Source organism: Mchenga conophoros, linkage group LG16 (genome assembly GCF_057382185.1).
Source record: "Mchenga conophoros isolate Kocher_MC1m ecotype Shallow Benthic linkage group LG16, M_conophoros_male_GT1.1, whole genome shotgun sequence".
NCBI classification, from domain to species: Eukaryota; Metazoa; Chordata; class Actinopteri; order Cichliformes; family Cichlidae; genus Mchenga; species Mchenga conophoros.
Genome location: NC_140541.1, coordinates 20,871,529 through 20,887,663, shown reverse-complemented (window position 1 = coordinate 20,887,663; position 16,135 = coordinate 20,871,529). Strand labels below are relative to the sequence as shown.

General features: G+C 38.7%; 1 protein-coding gene across 2 annotated transcripts in view; it reads left to right on the top strand.

The window, feature by feature from the left end:
* The first annotated feature begins 1,077 nt into the window (after nucleotides 1-1,077).
* The window catches only part of dop1b (DOP1 leucine zipper like protein B), a 35,941-nt gene continuing 20,883 nt past the window's right edge, over nucleotides 1,078-16,135 (top strand). The window contains exon 1 of one of the 2 annotated variants that reach the window (XM_085248950.1): nucleotides 1,078-1,389. The gene's annotated coding sequence lies outside the window, so the exon portion shown is untranslated. Of the gene's footprint in view, nucleotides 1,390-12,665; nucleotides 13,184-16,135 lie in introns of those variants that run through there. The other variant, XM_085248949.1, reaches the window with a different exon arrangement.

Here is a 16,135-nt window from a genome sequence, read left to right as displayed (position 1 = left end):
AATTAGATACCAAGGTGGCTGCTTAACCTGAACTAACACACCTGGAAGGTCTCGAGCTGCTGCCAATCGGGGAAACTGCTAGAAACCCATTCAAGGCCAGGTCACTGAAGTGTAGCTCCTAATGAGATTTATTTTTTTCTGAAGTCTCCCCAGAAAGGAATTTTTGGCCCGCATGCCAACAACAATGCCCATCAGAGGAATAAAGTTATGCATACTTTGCTGTTGCAACAACACATGTTTTCATTTTCCAAGTGACCTGACACGGACGCTGCTATTTGTTGGAGAGCATCGGGCTTGCAATCTGGAGGAAATAGTTGTCATTGTAGAGCAACAAGAGAAAACACCAGCAATCATCAACACCTAATTTATAGTGACTGTTGTGCCATCACTCCATTGCAACACAGAGCTGAGCCACATGAGCTTTGCTCTCTAAAAACAATCATAATAACATTACATCCAGTTGGGAGAAAAGCAAGTGTCTCATTCTTATCAGACAGCAGCACCTCTTGTGTTGAGTGGGCCCTAAATAGTGTGTGCATGTGAAGTAGGTGTGTGCATTAATGTTACCGCTTGCAAATATTTGCATGCTCCGATTCTTCAGTGTGTGTCTGTTTGTGCGTGTGTATGTTGCATAGTGTAGATAGTGTTAGAAGAGGCTTGCAATGCAAGTTAAAACACTCACTATAATCAACCGCACAGCTTGGGTTCTGTTAAAACAGCTGGCACTACTACTGAGCAAATAATATAAAGAATGTACCAGAAGGTTGTAGAGCATAACAATATTATAACAATAATAATCCAAAAGATATTGCTGTAATCAGGCATGTTGCCCTGACCATGATAATAACCGTCAACAGCCTCAGCAGACAGATAAGAATATGATTCTACTGGTTGAGTTTCAACAAAACATCCTGCACGGCAGACACAGTTCTGCATACTACGAAGGGAGGGAAACGGAGTAAATTTCCACTCACTCTGCTCTCGCAGATATCTTGGAAAATTCCATTTCGTGAAAGACTACATTTCCCAGCAGGCATTGCGCCTCTTTCGGTTGCGTTTTTGTTGCGCGACACTATGTTGCGGTGTGTTTCGATTTCACCAGGAAGTGGGAATTGATTGACTTTTGTGAGCGCGCGTGTGTTTTTGTTTGTTGTTGTTTTATTTTTAAATTTAATCTATTTTGGACTTTAAACTTTTTTATTTTGCTGGTAAAACCTAGTTATATTCCCTACCAGACTATGGCCTGAGCGCTTAATTGCTAGAGAGGGGCTCCTTTTCCCCTTTTTTCCTTAGTTACAGTCTTAAGTCAGATGGGAGACTAATAGTAAATTATTTGCCTCAAGGTTTTTGTACCCAGTAAGCATCATTGATTGAAGAGATGAGGAAGAGGTAGGAAACTTTATTGCAGTAAACTAACATGTGTATGGATGAATGAATGATTTTTGTTGTTGTTATTGTTTTTATCCCTGTCTAAATTATTTGCGTTTTACATCATATCTCTATAACGTCCTAGAAGAAATCACATAGTGGAATAAATACACCCGCCCTCTACTTAATTAGGTATTCCTTGCCAGTACTGCATTCAGCCCCTTTTTGGCTTCAGAACTGCTTTTCTTCTGTGTGGCATGGATTATATAAGGTGCTAGAAACACATTGGTTTGGGATTTGGTGACTGTGGAGGCTATTTGAATATAGAAAATTTATTTTCGTGTTCAAGAAAACTGGTATGAGATGATTTGACCTTTGTGATATGGTGTGATTTCCTGTTGGGAGCGGACATGAGAAGATGAGTACAATGTGGTCATAAAGGGATGGACATTCTCAAAATACTCAAATAGGCTGTGGTGTTTAAATGAGGCTTAGTTGTTACTTTGGGACCTAAAGTGTGCCAAGAAAATATCCCCCACACCATTACACCACCAGCAGCTGATGCCGATGCTTTGCTTGAACTTCAATAAATACAGAATTTTGGAAGTTTGTATACTCAAATAAGCCTTTTTATTAATCCACCCCACTCGAAACATTAAAATCTATTCAGAGAGCAGTGAAAGTGTCTGCACTTTGATCTTACAATTCTTTAACCTTTGACCTACATATTAGATTTTCTTTTCCTCTCTTCACTTTTAGTGTCCTTTATTTTCTGTTGTTTTGAATTGCTTTATCTACATTTTCCCACGAAAAGCACCTCCGAACTGTCCCAAAACATTTTTGTTTGAAATACCAATATGATTTTTTTTATTTATTTATGCCAAAATAATGCAACCCAGTGTCATGTGTTGAATGAGTAATCCTTTACAAGCCTCTCCCAAGAGATCTGAAAAGACTTTGAGTTTCCAGTGTACACCGGCCGTTCTGTATTGCTTCATCGTCGCAGTCATAAAACCTGTGGTGTTGATCGGAATTAGATTGAACAGCTGCGAATGGGGGGGGGGATTAAACAAACTGACAATTTTGGTTCTGGCCTGTTGGTTGTGAGGTTATTTATAAACAGGCTTTTATGCCTTGAAGTGGTTTAATTGCTTAGGATGAGTGCTGAACCCGAAAATAACAGCCTGGTCAGTTGCCCATTAAAGTGCATGTTTTAATCACTATATTTCAACACATTTTCAGGTCAAAGAACAGTAGGTGTGCAATGTAATGGGTAGTCTGTTATATGAACAGTAGTTACATTTTTATTGTGTGCTTTTTTTAGATTCTATATCAGTAGTAATTTTACAACATTTGTCCTTCTCGTCGTGGCAGTTTAAATCACAAAGAGTGACAATGCGATCATAGATTACAATTTTTACTTAAACCTGAGATCAATTAATGTGAAATTAATATAGAAATGACTATAAATAGACTACAAATAAATACTAGTTTGTTATTTTTGCCATCTATTAGAAGGAGCCTCAGCCTAGCAATAGTAAGACAATTTTGTTTCACTTGAATAAGACTTGATGCAGAGCTTGAAGTCAGCATGCAGATCGATCAAACACAGAAAAGGCTCACTGCACTTAACAGCACATCTGTGCACACAGACAAAAGAAGAAGATACACTCTTCACTTTGCAAGCCTTCCACATTTAAAAGCCAAATGAGATTGCAATTATCTAGATATTGTTATACAAGACAGGCGTTACAGATGGAGAGTAGCAAGACACTTTACAGTCCCAGTTATTTAGTGGTTGTTCCTGCACTGTAGGTTTGACTTCCTAGTATTGTTGGATTAGTGCTGAAGGTTAGAAGTATATGTGTACACTATTTTCCAACAGCCATTTTAAAAACTTGTTAAAAAAACAAAAACTATCCCGCCTAACTGGTTTGATATGACTCACACTGCAGTGCGTTAACATTGTTGTTCATTCTATCCACGCATTGCTGCCCTACCTCATTCAATGTTCAAGCAAAATAGAGGAAATGTTAGCGGGAGAACTGGGGTGCAGAATAACTCACGTTCACACCAGTAATAAGCATTCGGTAAACAGGTGACTTTGGGAGATTGTGCTGGATCGTTACAGCTGTGAATACTTTCTTTATTAACCCAAAAAGGTATTTTTGGGAAAACCTCTGGTGTCTCGTGTAGTCTAGGTCACTCGAATTTGTTGTTAGTACCAACCCTGCATATTAAGAGAAATGTAGGACACAATATCCAAGGAAAAGTCCTTCGTCTGGCAGGTGCCTATAAATAAGGTTGACGCTGTTCATCTCAGCAGCTGCTGTATTGTTTTAATTCACGGTCAAAGTCCTAACAAATGTTAACTTAGGAGTTAAAGTGTAATCGTAAGGAACTCAGCACTGTGATGTGACAATAAAAAGTCATTCGATTTGATTTGACTGAGGCTGGTACTTTCTAAGTTTGTTTTCAGGGTTTTCTTATAATATCTTTCTTTGGATTCTTCTAAGAAAGACAAACCACAGATCTCTTTTGCAGAAGGCACCTGTATCTTGGGTGTGGTATGTGGAAGTATTGTATGTGTAAAATGTTAGTTCAGTTAGTCAAGATCACAGAGACGTGTCTGCTATCAGAATGACTAACATTTTCTCAGAAATATCCAGACTGGTCGACTCCCAAAGAAAGCCAGGTGTACTGGAAGGACCACACGTTGCACTGTTTACTATCATGTTGCACACCTCACTATGTAACTTTGTTGGATACTTTTTCTTTTGCTGGCAATCCAAGAGCTGATAAACAGTCCTTTTCTGAAAAAAAAACCACAACAAAAACAAACAATAAAGTTCTATTTTATGTTTTTTTTTCTATTGTGTTCTATTCGGTTTAAATCTATTGTGTAGTTGTGGAGCCACCTTGAGGCCAAGGAGCACAGAAATGTGCCATTTGGGATAGTTCATCCATAGCAGATGTAGTATCAGTTAAGATGAAATTACACAATGTATGTGAGATTTTAACAGCGTATTAATGAGAAACCAGTCATCAGTGAAACAGAACGTGAGGGCAGGAAACAGACAGGAAAAAGAAAAGAGAGGCAGAAGACTAACAAGAAGAATAAATCAAATCTTTCCCCTCCTCTTTGTCCAACTTTGTTGTGTCTGATCATAAATACTGTAGCACAACTTTTGTGTTTAGAGTGTAAACATAGCTATAGGATCCGTGCTTTTGTCTTAAAGCATGTTTGAGTTAAATTAGCTAACTTGGCTCACAAATTTAAAACCTGGAAGCATTCAGAGAGCATCAGAACTACAAAAGCTAAATGGTCCAGTTTAGAAAGTATTCATTATGAACTTTAATATGCGTCTGCATTTATGTCCATAGTAACAGAGATCTTCAAGCTTCCACACTACAGTAGCATTAGTACTAATGAATTCATTAGTTAAAGAGCAGTCAAAGGTTTGTGCACAAAACTTGTAAGACACACAAAACCTCATTAACTTGGTAGGCCTGTTATTCTACAGTGGGTGTTTCTAGGCTTGACTAGATATCTAAAATGAAGTTAACTGTTATTAATAGTTACCAGTTAAGGGGATCCACAAGAGATTCAGAGGACTAAGAACAACTGCAAGCCTACTGAGCAGAAAGCCAACACAAAGTTACCCAAGTGACTGCAAAGCAAATGCAGGAATGTTCAGGAGGGCTGGCGAAGGCTGCACAATGGGGATGTATGTCGAGGAGGAAAGGAAACTTTCTCTGCGGCCTCCTCGCAAAAGTCAGTGTCTGAAGCGTTCACAACAATAATGAGCCAGAGTCGTTTTGGAAACAAGTGCTGTTGACAGATAAAGTTCAAATTGAGCTCTTTGAGAGTCATGAAAGATATGTTTAGAGAAAGAAGGAACAGCATTTGTTGATAGTAGCATCATGAACACTAGTAAGCATGGGGGTGGAAATACTATGTTTTTAATGCAGGGTGAATCCTAAAGCAGGACAATGACCCAAAATGCAAAACTCAAAATCCATGAGAAGGAGCTTCAAGAAACATTGCTGAAGCTTTCCAAACAGCCCTCGTGGTCCCCTGAATTGAACGTCCTCAGAAATCTTTGTGTTAAAAATAGCCTGGCGAATTCTCAGGACTTGGCATGAACTGTGTGTACAAAGCAAATAAGATGTTTATCACTCACTGATCCATTTTTGGGGCACGGTGAGCAAGCACTTCCCAATACTGGAATTTCTCACTCGACCCATATAAATCTTTTCTATTATTAGACATAGTCTCCAAATCTAGTGATTATTGATAACATGCCACTCACTGGTATTCACATAACATGAAAAAAGGAGCTTCCGATTTCCGATTTACATGATGTTCCTCTTATTCAGACACACTGTACAAGTAATTGTGATGATAAGATATGCTTTATTTCAACTAACTTTAAACTGAAAATATATTTATATATAATTTTTCGTCATGAGGCAACCACGATCACAAATGACAAGAGGAAATTGTGGGTGTCATATTTGAAAAACCATAAAAACTATTTTATTCTGTGTCCCAGCATCAGTGTAAACTGTGAACCATCTGAAGCAAAGAATGGTCAGCATGCATCTATTTATAGCTCGCTGTATTAGAAGGAAGAATCTGTGTCTTCTTCTTCTTTCAGCTGCGCTCTTTAGGGCTTGCCACAGCGGATCATTTACCTCCATTTCACTCTTTCCCAGCATCCTCCTCTGTCACATCAAGCATGTCCTCCTTCCCCATATCCATGAATCTTGTGCTCTTCTTCTTTTCTTCTTGCCTGGCAGCTCCATCTTCAACATCCTTCACACAGCGTATCCACTATTCCTCCTCTGCATATCTCCTAACCCATCCTGAGCTGTACCTCTGATGTTCTCATCTCTAATCCTTCCCAGTCACTCCCAATGAAAATAAGATGGTCTTATACCATCTTTAAACTCTTGCTGACATCTTTCTGTCACAAATCACCCCAGGTGTTTAAACTTCACCACCTCTACGCCTTCTGTGTTCATCCTCCAGACCTTGCCTAAGCAATACAATGTAACAACATTTTTTTGGCAAAAATAAGCACATTTAAATTATCATTATTATTTCAAATAGTGTAAAACTTCTTCTTTTCTACATCGTGAGGGATATTACTGAAAAAATATATCCCCAAAACCTGTAAGAAATGATAGAAGTGTATCTGCTTTAAATGTATTTTATTTAACGTTTACATGAGAAAGAATAAAGTCTACACGGTGATGATTACATCCTTGAACTTTCACACACATCAGGCCACATAGTTAAAGTTGAGGTTTTACTGCATGCGTGTAGACGCGTTCAGGCCTGGATTCTTATCAGATGTTGCCCAATGGACTTACAAGTCATCTCCTGCCATGTGACATCAGAGAAAATCTGTTGTCCTGTATGAGATGTGTAGATGTTTGTCAAATAAGACAGCCACTTTCAGGCTCTGGACTGTAATCACATATGTGAAGTTTAGGACAGAGAGTACATGAAGCACTGTATGAAGCCTAACTTATTTGATTCAATGAAAGTCACATTCTTTTGTAAGTAGCCTGGAGACATGTTTGTGTAATCTCAACTGAACTTAAAACACATCAGATTTCCTGTACAGATAAGACAGCCAAAAAGGAGTCTATCAAACAAATAGCAAATGGCCAAAACGGAAGAAAAAATTGCACAAAAATGACAAAGCAACTGACTTTTTGTGAAACATCTGCCTACCAAATTGTGACACATGGAGGTATAACTAATGGGGCTGCTAACATTTTTAGTTTTATAAATACATTGAATTTCTTCAAACTTGAACCACTCTTAAGTGCACAAGAAGGCATTCTCATTACAACTGTGCCCGATTACAGCGGCTCACACATATTTAAAAACCCTGATTAGAATAATCCAAACTCTTGTCTTTCTGTGAAAGTACAAGATTTTTGTAGCTTTTGTTAAAAACTTGGGACGTCAGAGATAGACAAGCACCACACGCTGCACTATGTCACACTCATGTTGTATGTCTCATGTTTCAATTTTCTAATATGAGGAAACTGTAGTATTTAAAATGCTTCACTTGTACTTCTGCTTGAAGCATTGTCATGGTCTTTAAGTAAGGTGACAGCTGGATTAGCGGGAGTTTAAAAAAAAAGATATCTACAGTTACAAGAGCTCCATCTACAGACGTAAACTCGATTTCGCAGGTTTCAATGCGTGGAAGCATCTGCAAAAGCAGTGCCATTATATAACTGCACAAGTCGCAGTTAAGACTTATTATGCAATATATAATACTTCAATTTTATGAATTGGTGCATTTGTCCAGTAAGATGGGGGGGTTGTCTTGATCTAACAGCTATAAAATGAACATAGAAAGGTCTTAAATTTGGTCTGAGAGGCTAGCGCAGATTCATGTGTAGTGTGGAGATATAACTCAGTCTGTGTTGAAATAATATTGGATTGTAAGTTATAGCCTACTCCTCTTATCTGGAAAAACTTTTTCAAATGACATTAAAGCAACAATAATAACAATAATAATAATAATGCTTGACACGTACCTTGGCAAGTGAAAGTCACGTTTAAGATGACACTCAGAAACCTCAGATTGCTTGTTTATGAAAATATATAGTTTGATTTTGTGGTTTGGAACAGGCATTTGAAACACTATAACTTATAAAAATTGATATATCAGCATATTACCAGTAACTACAATGTCATGTCATGTCTTATAAAAGGGCACGTCAGAGTGACAGTGAGCCTGCATGCAATAACAAAACCCTTAAATCACAGCTTCAGCCACCATTCATTATACAGACGCCTGTTCTGCTTCTGCTGTAAGAGATCAAAATGTTTTCTGTGAAAAGAGCCTATGTCAGGGTCATGGCACCTACATGGAATATAACATTAGTTATATTTACTATTATAAATTAAAAGCAAGGTAATAATGTAGCTGGATATACAGTGACTTGCAAAAGTATTCAGCCCCCTTGAACTTTTCCACATTTTGTCACATTACAGCCACAAACATGAATCAATTTTATTGGAATTACATGTGAAAGACCAACACAAAGTGGTGTACACGAGAGAAGTGGAACGAAAATCATACATGATTCCAAACATTTTTGACAAATAAATAACTGTGGGGTGTGCGTAATTATTCAGCCCCCTGAGTCAATACTTTGTAGAACCACCTTTTGCTGCAATTACAGCTGCCAGTCTTTTAGGGTATGTCTCTACCAGCTTTGCACATCTAGAGACTGACATTCTTGCCCATTCTTCTTTGCAAAACAGGTCCAGCTCAGTCAGATTAGATGGACAGCGTTTGTGAACAGCAGTTTTCAGATCTTGCCACAGATTCTCGATTGGATTTAGATCTGGACTTTGACTGGGCCATTCTAACACATGGATATGTTTTGTTTTAAACCGTTCCATTGTTGCTCTGGCTTTATGTTTAGGGTCGTTGTCCTGCTGGAAGGTGAACCTCCGCCCCAGTCTCAAGTCTTTTGCAGACTCCAAGAGGTTTTCTTCCAAGATTGCCCTGTATTTGGCTCCATCCATCTTCCCATCAACTCTGACCAGCTTCCCTGTCCCTGCTGAAGAGAAGCACCCCCAGAGCCTGATGCTGCCACCATCATATTTGACAGTGGGGATGGTGTGTTCAGAGTGATGTGCAGTGTTAGTTTTCTGCCACACATAGCGTTTTGTATTTTGGCCAAAAAGTTCCATGTTGGTCTCATCTGACCAGAGCACCTTCTTCCACATGTTTGCTGTGTCCCCCACATGGCTTGTGGAAAACTGCAAACAGGACTTCTTATGGTTTGCTGTTAACAATGGCTTTCTTCTTGCCACTCTTCCATAAAGGCCAACTTTGTGCAGTGCACGACTAATAGTTGCCCTATGGACAGATTCCCCCACCTGAGCTGTGGATCTCTGCAGCTCGTTCAGAGTCACCATGGGCCTCTTGGCTGCATTTCTGATCAGCGCTCTCCTTGTTCGGCCTGTGAGTTTAGGTGGACGGCCTTGTCTTGGTAGGTTTACAGTTGTGCCATACTCCTTCCATTTCTTGAACAGTGCTCCGTAGGATGTTCAAGGCTTGGGAAATCTTTTTGTAGCCTAAGCCTGCTTTAAATTTCTCAATAACTTTATCCCTGACCTGTCTGGTGTGTTCTTTGGACTTCATGGTGTCATTGCTCCCAATATTCTCTTAGACAACCTCTGAGGCCTCACAGAGCAGCTGTATTTGTACTGACATTAGATCACACACAGGTGCACTCTATTTATTCATTAGCACTCATCAGGCAATGTCTATGGGCAACTGACTGCACTCAGACCAAAGGGGGCTGAATAATTACGCAAAACCCACTTTGCAGTTATTTATTTGTAAAAAATGTTTGGAATCATGTATGATTTTCGTTCCACTTCTCACGTTTACACCACTTTGTATTGGTCTTTCATGTGGAATTCCAATAAAATTGATTCATGTTTGTGGCTGTAATGTGACAAAATGTGGAAAGTTCAAGGGGGCCGAATACTTTTGCAAGCCACTGTATATTGGTGTTTGTGACAGTTCATAATAATAAAATAAAAGTCCCTAGCAGGGAACTTTTATTTTAATATTTTTTTCTATTTGTAAAATAGCTCAGCTTTTATCAGCTTTCACTACATTGAAAATGTCCTTTGCACAACACTGAATTTGAAACAATCAAAACATAACATAGAAAGCAGTGCTTACAGAAAAGATGCAAAAACAGAAAAGAAAAGCACTACTTACGAACTCACGACAGTAATCATTAGAACCTGGATCTGATCTGTATACTGTATTACTGGGCTGTCTGAGATACACTGATATCAGCATCTTCGTTTGTTTTGTTTTTTCCAGGATATAACACAAAAAAACACAAAGTGTCCAACATATCTTGCACTGACCCCGTTGCTTCCAGTACAGTAGCACCATATCTGAACAGATGGTGGTGCATGTTGTGTCTTCTTGATGAATTACCAGCTAATTTGGTGAATATATTTATGGAAAGTTAGTAAACAAAATCTCTTCTGTAAAACTAGGATAATGAATGTACTGTGTGGAAAGTAAGCACCAACGTTGTGCCTGCTCCAGAGTATTCTGTGTATAAGAAATAAAATATTTTTTTGTTGTTTACAGTACTCATGTGTTTTAGAATGCTTAATTTGCAGTAATCTTACTATTAATAATGTATTCGTACTATCTGGGAACACGTTCCAACATGAATGAAACTATCTCCTGTTTCCTTTTACTAATTATGTTCGGCAGGTAGGAGAAAAGATAAGGAGTTAGAAAAAAGAGTGTGAATGATGTTCTTCCTGTTGAAACTACAATGTGCAGAAATTGGACTACAAAACGCACATCTCAGTTCACCACAACATGTTCTTGCCCTCCTGTTTTATGTCACTTATGTAAACTAGGAACAGTCCAAAAAAAGCGTTTACTACAAAGTTTGGAATGTTAAAGGAGAAGGCGCGTGGGGTTTTTTGTTTATTGTTAAAAACACTGGATTTAATAAAGGGGCACTGTGTCAGTTGTGTGACTGAAAGTTGTGGACAGGGATATTTTTGTTGCTGGACTTGTGGATTATTTAGTTCTATGTGTTTTTCTTGCAAGAGGAGAATATTCAAATGAACTGTGCAACTGTAATTTATTACAGTATGAAACATGCAATTTACTGTAAATTGCGCGAAACGTGATGCTTAAAAATAGCATGTCTTGTGAATCTGGTGGTTGTGATAGTTGCTACTAGGCGTGTTTGTTTGTATTTGAAGGACTTTTATTATTAAGACATTTAAACATTTTGGGTTTGGAGATGCATTTCTGGATATGATGACTATGTTATACACTGATATTATAATAGTTGTGTTTCCCTTTCAAGGCACATGTCCCAGGTTCAGGGTGGAAAGAGGCATCAGGCGGGGCTGCAGCATCTCGCCTCTTTTATTCATTGTAGCCATTGAATTCCTTGCTATTACTGTCATAAATTCAAACATCAAAGGATTAGACATAAATAACCACAAATTAATTATAAGTCAGCTTGCCAATGATACAACAAACTTTCTAAAAAATAAAGAACAAATTCCATTGGTATTATTGATACAATAAAGATCTTTTCTGATGCTTCTGGACTACGCCTGAACCTGGACAAATGTGAACTCATGAGTATCCATACTTGTTCTCACTCTTCTTTGTATGATACACCTGTCAAAAATGAGATCAAATATCTTGGAATTTGGTTAACTAAATGCATGGCTGATAGTGAAAAAAAGAATATTCAGAACACAATTGACAAATGCAAAAAAAACCTTTGAACCATTGGCTACAGAGAGATTTAACGTTGTTCAGAAGGACAATGTTAACCAAGGTTGAATCTTTGTCCTGATTAATCTATCCAGCTTATTCCCTAGTCATCTCACCAAGGATTGTAAAAGACATCAATAAGGTGAATTTTAATTTCATATGGAAAAATAAACATCACTATATCAGTAACAGGGACTTGATAAAAGATTATGAAGCGGGGGGTTTAAAAGCAATCGATTGTGAAAAAATGACTGGCGTGTTAAAGATTAATTGGCTCTGATCTTTCTTAAAAAAATGATGAGATCTGGTTCTTGATACCATCTTATTTTCAACAAAGTTGGGGATATCCAATTTCTATTAGTATGTGATTTTGAAATTTCTAAACTGCCCATAAAACTCTCCAAATTTCATCAACAAGTTTTGTTAAATTGGAAATTAATGTTTAAACATAACTTTAGTGCCCACAATGTTCCATTGTGGAATAATAGGGTGATATTGAATCGAGGGAAATCTATGTTTGTGGAAGAATGGATGACAAAACAAATTTGGTCTGCGACACATATAATGGATGAAAATGGAGATATACTTGAATTAAACAGGTTTAAATTTGTGTCAGACAACTGTTATATTTGTAAAACAACAAAGCAACAGAGCGCATGTTTTATGGGCGTGTGACTGTCCAAAATTTATGGAAATCTCTCCATGACCTCGTATTGTCCCAGTCTAGAAATATTGAATTTTGGTCTTTTCAAAATATTCAAATTGGAGTAATTCTTAAGGACAAAATTAGTGAGTTTTTAGCTAACAATCTCATTATTATAACAAAATATTACAGTCATAAATGCCAATATGCTAAATCCTGCTTTTAAAAACGAACTCTCCCTTTTGCGTAAATCTCTGAAGCTAATAAATAAGCCCCGCCACGCAGATACTTCCGGGTTACTTCACTCATTTAAGGAACCTTCATTAGCAATGCGGCCTAACCGAACGCACCCCGTGGTCAGATCTCTGACGGCAAGGTGAGAGGTTTGTAAACACTGCACATCCTGGAACATACCAAAGCAGAGGGGGAGTGATGACATTTCATTACCGTCTACATCTCAATTTCACAACTGCACAAAGTGTTTAGTTTATGCTTCTTTTAGCACACATTTTGTAGTGTATCGACTTTTCTTTAAGGCACCAAGAAGGCGAATATTTACATTTACCGACTACACTTTCCCGGCTCCCACCCTTTCTTCTTCTCTGTGAGGAAGTGAGCGTCTGGTGCTGGATCAGCTGATCAGCTATAGGAGATCCCCGCCCAGTTGCCAGAGTCAGCCCTGGTGCTCCGGGTATGGTTGTTTTCACACACACATCCTTTTTTTTCCTGTGAGCGGCTTTTGCCTGGAGGATGCACCATCAGGACCGGACTGTCTGCCGCTCGTGTCTGAGTGCTGTGAAGCGAGCGTGGCCCCGCGCATCTCGTGCTGCTTTTTCTGTCGGTGAGTCATTCATGCACCACGTAGCTAGCTGATTTTGTTTGCGGCGGGGTTCTTTGCTTTAACACTATGCGCTTTATTATTATAACCAAAGAAACCCTAACCAAAGAAAACAAATGTGATTTTCCTGTGACGTTAGGAAAAAATAGGAAAATTCTATTTTTAGGATTTTTATCTGCTTACCTATGGGGAAAAAACGTGTCTGACTACTCTTTAATATATTTCCTAGCCTGTAAGGTAGTGATAGTATCATGCAGGTTTTGGTCTGAAGTCGTGCTGTTACATAATCTGTAGGCTCTAATGCTACAGTGTACTTACAGGCTAAAGGCTGCTGCAGCCAACTGTTATTTGGCCACATTTCATGCTGCATCCACAGCCTCTTTCATCATCATCCTATGCGCCAGCACCGTCACGTTAAAGCCTGCTGTGGCCGTGTTGGTGGTGTTAGTCAGCTGACGGGGCTTGTTGTGTGCCTTGGAGCGTGCGTCCACCCTCAAAGCACACACACTCCTGTTTCTGTAGAAATGCACGGGTTTATCACACTTGCTGTTTTTGCCGATACTTACAATGAGGAAGTGAGAATTTAAACTTTGTTCTGCCCGGCCTGCACAATTTGGTTATCAAGCTGTCACTTGTAATTCTCCAGAATGCTTTTTCCCCCCCAGTCGCTACACACACACATGCACACAGACACACACTCAGAGTATTTGCAGGCAGACGTATGACTAAAAACACGTTAAACTGGTCAAAGTGTTTAGAGTTATTTGTCTTCTAATTGAAACCCTTGTATATAAGTTCTGTTAGTGGGGAGAACACCCCCCACTTTGAAACATATCAGCAGTCCAATCCACCCATGACAGGGAGGAAAGCCTGGATTTTACAAACAGTGCTGGTTTTGCAAGTAAGCCTTGATGAAAGACTGTCTAACCTCATAGTTGCTGTGGTGCTGGTCCGTAGGTCAAGAAAACTCTTTGTGAACAGAGCTAACATGTGTCACATGCACGTGTCATTGATCACACATACACACCCGTGCATGGATGCTCTGGGTATTTTTGAACCGGCTCTTCTTTAATATTCAATGCACATTACAGTTAAAACACACACACACACAAAAAGAAGATGTGACCTTTTTTTTTTTTTTTTTTAGATTAATACATGATCGGCCTGTATTTTCTAGTCACAGATGTGCACAATGATGCTTTTATGACCAGCAGTAAGAATCCGCACTACAGAAATGACGATGTCTGGGGTCATTTAGCAAACCTGGCACCACTGCAGGACACTTTATGTATTTAAAGCGTGTCACCACTTTTTGCATGACATTCGACTAATGTAAGATTCTATGCTGGGGGCACTTTGCATAATGTTTTAGCCATGCAGAGGGAGGGAATTGTGGGAATGCACAAGGACAGTGCATTCCTGAATTCCATTCCACCAAGATGATCTAATGAACAGGTCGAATTACAGTTATTTGAAAAGTTTGAACAGGAAACGGAGTGACAGCAAGGTTCACATAGAAGAGGAAGAGTTTAAAAAACAAACAAACATTGAAGACCACAAAAAGCTCAGACGAGAAGCGCAGAAAATGGCTGCAGTGACTTCAGTCTTTTTAATACTCCATTCCACATATTTTTGTCACTGTTCCCAAATTACAGTACACAATAACATGTAGACGCTGGTTTGTGTTTGCATGTTCTCCCTCCACAGTCCAAACACTCTTATGTTAGGCTAACTGATGACTCTAAATTAGCTGCAGATGTGAATATGGACAACAGAATGGTTGTCTGTCTCTGTGTTAGCCCTGTGGCTGAGTGGTGATCTATCAGGACCAATTTTGCGAAGGGGCTTCATGAGAAACTGGGACTATTGTGGAGGGCCACACTGATAAGGTGAGCTCATACACCCAGTTTCTCATGCGGCATCTTGGAAAAGATGGTGATTCCCCACCGTGCAACCCTGAATTGGATAAGATGAGGAGCATGGATGGATAGATGAATTCACCAGTTTCATCCAAGAGTATTTTTAAAGAGACCAAAAAAGGTTCAATTGAAAAATTTGGGTTTTGTTTGTTTTTTGCTGTTTAAAAAAGAAATGCATTTTTAGCTTTATTAAGCTAATTGTAAAAATCACCAACCAGGTTTTTTTTTTTCTTTGGAAGGCCAAAACTTAAGGATGACACCAATAATTGTATATGTAGGATAATGTTTACTCATTTTTCAAATCTACCAGCCAGTTAGCCTACACAGCTTTGTGGAGAGGCCTGTGTTTTTCTGTTTTGTCTGTTGTGTGTACTTTTTTCTTTTTAAATTTGCTAAATGTTCAAAGAAGAGCCTTTAAAAAGTTTTTATTCTTTATTTTCAGAAATTAAATGTAAATATGGGGCAGTGGGTTTATTTAATAGCCTAACAAAGTGAAGACTCTTTTGTCCAACAACGTGTAAAACACTTCACTGATCACAATGACGTGAAGAAAAGCCAAAATATAATATGCCCATATCCTCCTGAGAACCGAGGAAAGGGGAATCTTCCCATTGAACGTTTTCTGTGATTTCCTTCCTCTTTGGAGCTAAAAGAAGCCACCCAAACACACGAGATATCAATGGAAAGCCCAGAGTGTCCTCTATTTAGTACATCAGGACTTAGTAGGGTGGCTCAAATAAGTCAAAAGATATAGACCAAAATCAAACGTCAATTACATAGGACATAAATGAGTAGGCTCGTTGTCAGGACGATATGAAAAAGCAAGGTCTCAGTTGATCACCGCCTCCTCTGGACATGAAATAACCTCAACTCTTTCACATCCTCACTCAGTCTAGAGCTGGGTTTGTCTATTTTTCACTGGTGTCCTAGGCAGAGTTGTATTGGTAGGCTTTAACATTTTGTCTTTTATTAGATATAAATTCTTTCAATCAATTCCTAAATTTTTGTAGGTTATAAATTTGCCAAATGGCATGTG